Source organism: Neomonachus schauinslandi, chromosome 3, assembly GCF_002201575.2.
Source record: "Neomonachus schauinslandi chromosome 3, ASM220157v2, whole genome shotgun sequence".
In the NCBI taxonomy this organism is placed as follows: Eukaryota; Metazoa; Chordata; class Mammalia; order Carnivora; family Phocidae; genus Neomonachus; species Neomonachus schauinslandi.
The window spans coordinates 89,935,496-89,942,814 of NC_058405.1; positions in this window are offsets into that span (position 1 = coordinate 89,935,496).

Below are 7,319 nucleotides of genomic sequence, written 5' to 3' on the forward strand. Positions count from 1 at the left end.
TGCCTGCCATGGGTCGTTCAGAAATGACTCCAGTGACAGAACCTGTTATTGAAACCATCTACTAAAGGTTTTAGTGCCCTCTATTAAACCTTCCAGATTGTATAAAGAGGAGACAAAATCTACTCTCGTGATGAAGTACCTAACAACCCAGGGAGAGCAGAAATGACTTCCAATCAGGAAGACATTTTCTACTTAACTCCCTAAATTGGATAAAACAATCTACAGCTCCACACATATTTTTTTGGTGGCTGCTGATGGCTAGATGTATGAGAACATAGACACAATAGCACCTCGAATGGCAAGTGCTTGAGCTCCAAAGCAACCAGCTTCTCTTGGCCTCCAGGTACCATTAACGATTCTAACAAACCAGAACCTTTGGAAAGCAAATTTAAACAAGGGTTTAATTTATTTCTGTTTGGTTAAGCCAAGATTCAAAATATCTCCATCCCATTTTCCCAGAGAAGGTTGCCTTTTAAACAAAGATGCCTGATTTGGCAATTCAAAGCAATACGTTTCTCATGCTATAATGTAAAACAAGGCCCGTCATTAAGAGAGCTGTAACTATTACCAAGTGGAATGCATTCTTTCATTTATAACATGCTTATTAAAGGTCTACTACATGTCAGGTACTGTTCCACACTGTTCCAGGGGACTGGACACACCAGGGCGAACAAAACAGACTGAAATCCCTCTCCTCCGGGAATTGGACATCTGCTTCTAATTCTGGAATGTAGGGTTATATTTTTATTTCCTGAATATCTTATCTGGTATCTGACACAGCGCCGGCTTTATGACTCTTCCTTTAATAGCCAATGTGCACTGAGTGCATATTACGTGCCCCAAACTGAAGGATCCAGAATGAATAAGTCTTGATCCTTGCTCATGGGATGTCACAGTCCCTGGCACCAGCCTGGTAGAGCAGCTGCAGCAGAATTCCACACAGGGCCAGGGGAGCAGCAGGAGATGGGGACAAGAGAACTAGAGGAGGCAAGAAGGGTTTTATAGAGGAGGTGCTGCTAGAGCTGAATCTTGGAGTATGAAGTAGCTGATCCCCAGGTAAATGGAGCCAGGCATAGCGGTAGTGGAGGGATGGACCCTCCAGGCAGAGAAAATAATATGAACCAAGACAAAGAGAGAAAAAATCAACCTGGTGGATTTGGAATGGCCAGAAGATAATACTTGGTCCCTTATCCTAAACCAGAGATGGCGTCCTATGGAAGAAACATCAAGGCTTTCTCAGCCCCCTCTTGGGGCAAATGAGTCCCAACCCAAACCTATACCACTTCCAAGAAAGAAGTTCCAGTTCTTTATAAAAGACAGAAAAGATCAAGCCCACACATGCTTCTGTGAATAGAATAGTTAGCACTGAGTCAGACAAGAAGCACTTGGGGGCTTGAGGGACAGAAATGATGCAGGGCTCAGTCCAACCTACACTACCAAAGCCCAAAGGAAGATGACAGGTCATCAAGTTTTCTGAAAGGCACACTTTCTAGGGCTTATATGTGGGTCACTTTGATGGCCAGTCCTTAATATACCTTTAAACACATCCTTCACTGATGGGCCCATTTGTCTCTAGCCTGGCTCACTATGGGGAGTTAAATATGCCTTTAATATTTATCTGTGCTGTGAAAACTGCTTCTACATGCATCCCTTTGAGGGAAATAGCCAAGATCAATGCAGGACTGACGTATACTAAATGAAGAAACAAACAGAAATATTTATTTCTCTGTCCACAGACCACAGTGCCTCCTGAGGGAGAGAACAAATTGGCAAAAACAATATAGTACTCCAAGCGGACATTGACTGTCTCTATGAAGGCCAGCGCCGTAAAACATTTTTTTTCTTTTCTTCATAAGAGAGCAACTATGCAAAAACATAATAAAAGGAAAATTTAAATGCAGTTTTTTCATGACTGTTCTGGGAGTAGATGTCTCAAACCTTATTTTGGTTGGGGTTATAATAAGTAGTACCATCGAGTACCAGCTGCTCTAAATACTTTATCCCATTAAATTCCAACTCCTCCAATTTAAGTATCATTATTGACATTTCTCACATTATGGAACAAGCAAGGTTGGGGAGCTATCTTGCCTAAGGGACTCAGTAGCACTGGTGCAGTTTGTATTTAAACAAGACTCATCTGGATCCAAACACTGTGCTATTTCTTCCAGGTACGGTACTCTCCGTGAGCTTGGGACATGACTATCTAAATATGTAACATATCAACACGGAGACTGGATGTCTGAGGTGAGTTTCCCCAGAAGCCAATCCTGAGACAAGGATGATAAGCAAATTATTTATTAAGGAGAAACTGGTGAGAGACAGAGGGGCAGACAGACAGAAAAGGAGAAGAAGCCAAGTAAAGGTGCCGTTTCAAACAAAGAACATCCTGCAGAAGCAGCTTCAGCCAATCCTGCAGGGAAACCAGGGGTGTAAGTTACATCCAGAGCCATCTTGCCCAGGTAAGGAGCCGGGCCTCCAATATCTTGCACCTGTAGGTGACTGGGAAGGGCCACCCTGGAATAAGGTCAACTTAGACACCCTGGCTCTCCTAGAAATCATCCCATGTGCCTGAAGATTGTACTTGAAATAAGGTAAGAACTCACCAAATTTGGGGGAGTATTACATGGAAACATTGAAACAGATCTCAAAGGAGGTCTGTTGTATTTCAAAGCAAATGCCCACAGCCAAAAATTAGAGCACATCTTCATTCTCCAACAATTAGACCCACAAACAGCACCAGTACCAGTCCCTGCCTAACTAATCTGGAAACAAGGGCTTGGATCCCCCCGTATCTGCCCCTCTCTCCCCTGGTCACTGCATCTGACCAGGGCAGCAGCGGCCTTGAACTTGGTGCCACCAACCGCAACTGTGGACCTGGGGATCTTTTCTTAAGTTTCAGGCGTCTGCTCAGGGGACCTGGAGTATGTCCCCCGGTTACCCCTGTACTTCCAAGCCTCAGCTATTTATCAACAAGCTTGTCCAGTCTTTCTAGTACTTTGGCACATCTAGAGTCTTTGTTTGGTTCTTGCCATTTCCTCTCTTTGAGTAGCATAACCTAACTCCTCGAAGCCATGACAGAGAGCTGCATAGTGTAAGGTTGTCAAGGTTATCAAGACATTGGCTTGCAACCTGCTTGCGCCACTTGCCAGCCCTGAATCTTGGGTAAGTAACCCAACTCCTCTGAGTTTCATCACCTGTTCAATGGAGAGCAAGAAGACTAAAAGTCAGGAGTTCTTGTGAGAATCTAATGTGGTGATGTATAAAACAACCACCCGATCATGGTAGGTACCTTTTTCACTGTTATTGCTATTTTATTTATTTTTTTATTCTTATGTTAATCCCCATACATTACATCTTTAGTTTTAGATGAAGTGTTCAATGATTCATTGTTTGTGCATAACACCCAGTGCTCCATGCAGAATGTGCCCTCCTCAATACCCACCACCAGGCTAACCCATACTCCCACCCCCCTCCCCTCTAGAACCCTGTTTGTTTTTCAGAGTCCATCGTCTCTCATGGTTCGTCTACCCCTCCGATTTCCCCCGCTTCATTCTTCCCCTCCCGCTACCTTCTTCTTCTTTCTTTATTTTTCTTAACATATATTGCATTATTTGTTTCAGAGGTACAGATCTGAGATTCAACAGTCTTGCACAATTCACAGCGCTTACCAGAGCACATACACCCCCCGGTGTCTATCACCCAGTCACCTCATCCCTCCCACCCCACCCCCCACTCCAGCAACCCTCAGTTTGTTTCCTGCAATTAAGAATTCTTCATATCAGTGAGATCATATGATACATGTCTTTCTCTGTTTGACTTATTTCACTCAACATAATACCCTCCAGTTCCATCCACGTCGTTGCAAATGGCAAGATCTCATTCCTTTTGATGGCTGCATAATATTCCATTGTATATATATACCACCTCTTCTTTATCCATTCATCTGTCGATGGACATCTTGGCTCTTTCCACAGTTTGGCTATTGTGGACATTGCTGCTATAAACATCGGGGTGCACGTACCCCTTCGGATCCCTACTTTTGTATCTTTGGGGTAAATACCCAGTAGTGTAATTGCTGGATCATATGGTAGCTCTATTTTCAACTTTTTGAGGAACCTCCATACAGTTTTCCAGAGTGGCTGCACCAGCTTGCATTCCCACTAACAGTGTAGGAGGGTTCCCCTTTCTCCGCATCCCCGCCAACATCTGTCATCTCCTGACTTGTTAATTTTAGCCATTCTGACTGGTGTGAGGTGGTATCTCATTGAGGTTTTGATTTGGATTACCCTGATACCGAGCGATATTCAGCACTTTTTCATGTGTCTGTTGACCATTTCGATGTCTTCTTTGGAAAAATGTCTGTTCATGTCTTCTGCCCATTTCTTGATTGGATTCTTTGTTCTTTGGGTGTTGAGTTTGATGAGTTCTTTATAGATTTTGGATACTAGCCCTTTATCTGATATGTCATTTGCAAATATCTTCTCCCATTCTGTCGGTTGTCTTTTGGTTTTGTTGACTGTTTCCTTTGCTTTGCAAAAGCTTTTTATCTTGATGAAGTCCCAATAGTTCATTTTTGCCCTTGCTTCCCTTGCCTTTGGCGATGTTTCTAGGAAGAAGTTGCTTCGGCTGAGGTCAAAGAGGTTGCTGCCTGTGTTCTCCTTTAGGATTTTGATGGACTCCTGTCTCACGTTGAGGTCTTTCAACCATTTGGAGTCTATTTTTGTGTGTGGTGTAAGGAAATGGTGCAGTTTCATTCTTCTGCATGTGGCTGTCCAATTTTGCCAACACCATTTGTTGAAGAGACGGCCTTTTTTCCATTGGACATTCTTTCCTGCTTTGTCAAAGATGAGTTGACCATAGAGTTGAGGGTCCATTTCTGGGCTCTCTATTCTGTTCCACTAATCTATGTGTCTGTTTTTGTGCCATACCATGCTGTCTTGATGATGACAGCTTTGTAATAGAGCTGGAAGTCCGGAATTGTGATGCTGCCAGCTTTGCTTTTGTTTTTCAACATTCCTCTGGCTATTTGGGATCTTTTCTGGTTCCATACAAATTTTAGGATTATTTGTTCCATTTCTTTGAAAAAAGTGGATGGTATTTTGATGGGGATTGCATTGAATGTGTAGATGGCTCTAGGTAGCATTGACATCTTCACAATATTTGTTCTTCCAATCCATGAGCATGGAACGTTTTTCCATTACTTTGTGTCTTCCTCAATTTCTTTCATGAGTATTTTATAGTTTTCTGAGTACAGATCCTTTGCCTCTTGGGTTAGATTTATTCCTAGGTATCTTATGGTTTTGGGTGCAATTGTAAATGGGATTGACTCCTTAATTTCTCTTTTTTCTGTCTTGTTGTTGGTGTATAGGAATGCCACTGATCTCTGTGCATTGATTTTATATCCTGCTAGTTGACTGAATTCCTGTATGAGTTGTAGCAGTTTTGGGGTGGAGTCTTTTGTGTTTCCCACATGAAGGATCATATCATCTGCAAAGAGTGAGAGTTTGACTTCTTATGGGCTGATTCAGATGCCTTTTATTTCTTTTTGTTGTCTGATTGCTGTGGCTAGGATTCTAATACTGTGTTGAATAGCAGTGGTGAGAGTGGACATCCCTGCTATGTTCCTGACCTTAGGGGGAAAGCTCTCAGTTTTCCCCATTGAGAATGATATTGGCTCTGGGTTTTTCATAGATGGCTTTTATGATATTGAGGTATGTACCCTCTATGCCTATACTCTGAAGAGTTTTGATCAAGAAAGGGTGCTGTACTTTGTCAAATGCTTTCTCTGCATCTATTGAGAGGATCATATGGTTCTTGTTCTTTCTTTTGTTAATGTATCACACTGATTGATTTGCAGGTGTTGAACCAACCTTGTAGCCCAGGGATAAATCCCACTTGGTTGTGGTGAATAAATCTTTTTAATGTACTGTTTGATCCTATTGGCTAGTATTTTGGTGAGAATTTTTGCATCCATGTTCATCAAGGATATTGGTCTGTAATTCTCCTTTTTATGGGGTCTTTGGTTTTGGGATTGAGGTAATGGTGGCCTCATAAAATGAGTTTGGAAGTTTTCCTTCCATTTCTATTTTTTGGAACAGTTTCAGAAGAATAGGTATTAATTCTTCTTGAAATGTTTGGTAGAATTCCCCTGGGAAGCTATCTGGCCCTGGGCTCTTGTTTATTGGGAGATTTTTGATGACTGCCTCAATTTCCTTAGTGGTTATAGGTCTGTTCAGGTTTTCTATTTCTTCCTGGTTCAGTTTTGGTAGTTGATACATCTCTAGGAATACATCCATTCCTTCCAGGTTATCTAATTTGCTGGCATAGAGTTGCTCATAATATGTCTTATAATTGTTTGTATTTCTTTGGTGTTGGTGGTGATCTCTCCTCTTTCATTCATGATTTTGTTGATTTGGGTCCTTTCTCTTTTCTTTTTGATAAGTCTGGCCAGGGGTTTATCAATCTTGTTAATTCTTTCAAAGAAACAGCTCCTAGTTTCGTTGATCTGTTCTACTGTTCTTTTGGTTTCTATTTCATTGATTTCTGCTCTGATCTTTATTATTTCTCTTCTCCTGCTGGGTTTAGGCTTTATTTGCTGTTCTTTCTCCAGCTCCTTTAGGTGTAGGTTTAGGTCGTGTATTTGAGACCTTTCTTGTTTCTTGAGAAAGGCTTGTATTGCTATATACTTGCCTCTTTGGTCTGCTTTTGCTGCATCCCAAAGATTTTGAACAGTTGTGTTTTCATTTTCATTGTTTTCCATGAATTTTTAAAATTCTTCTTTAATTTCCTAGTTGACCCATTCATTCTTTAGTAGGATGCTCTTTAGCCTCCATGTATTTGAGTTCTTTCCGACTTTCCTCTTGTGATTGAGTTCTAGTTTCAAAGCATTGTGGTCTGAAAATAAGCAGGGAATGATCCCAATCTTTTGGTACTGGTTGAGACCTGATTTATGACCTAGGATGTGATCGATTCTGGAGAATGTTCCATGGGCACTAGAGAAGAATGTGTATTCTGTTGCTTTGGGATGGAATGTTCTGAATATGTCTGTGAAGTCCATTTGGTCCAGTGTGTCATTTAAAGTCTTTATTTCCTTGTTGATCTTTTGCTTAGATGATCTGTCCATTTCAGTGAGGGGTGTTAAACTCCCCCCCTATTATTGCATTGTTGTCAATGTGTTTCTTTGCTTTTGTTATTAATTGCCTTATATAATTGGCTGCTCCCATGTTAGGGGCATAGATCTTTACAGTTGTTAGATCTTCTTGTGGAATAGACCCTTTAAGTAGGATATAATGTCCTTCCTCATCTCTTATTACAGTCTT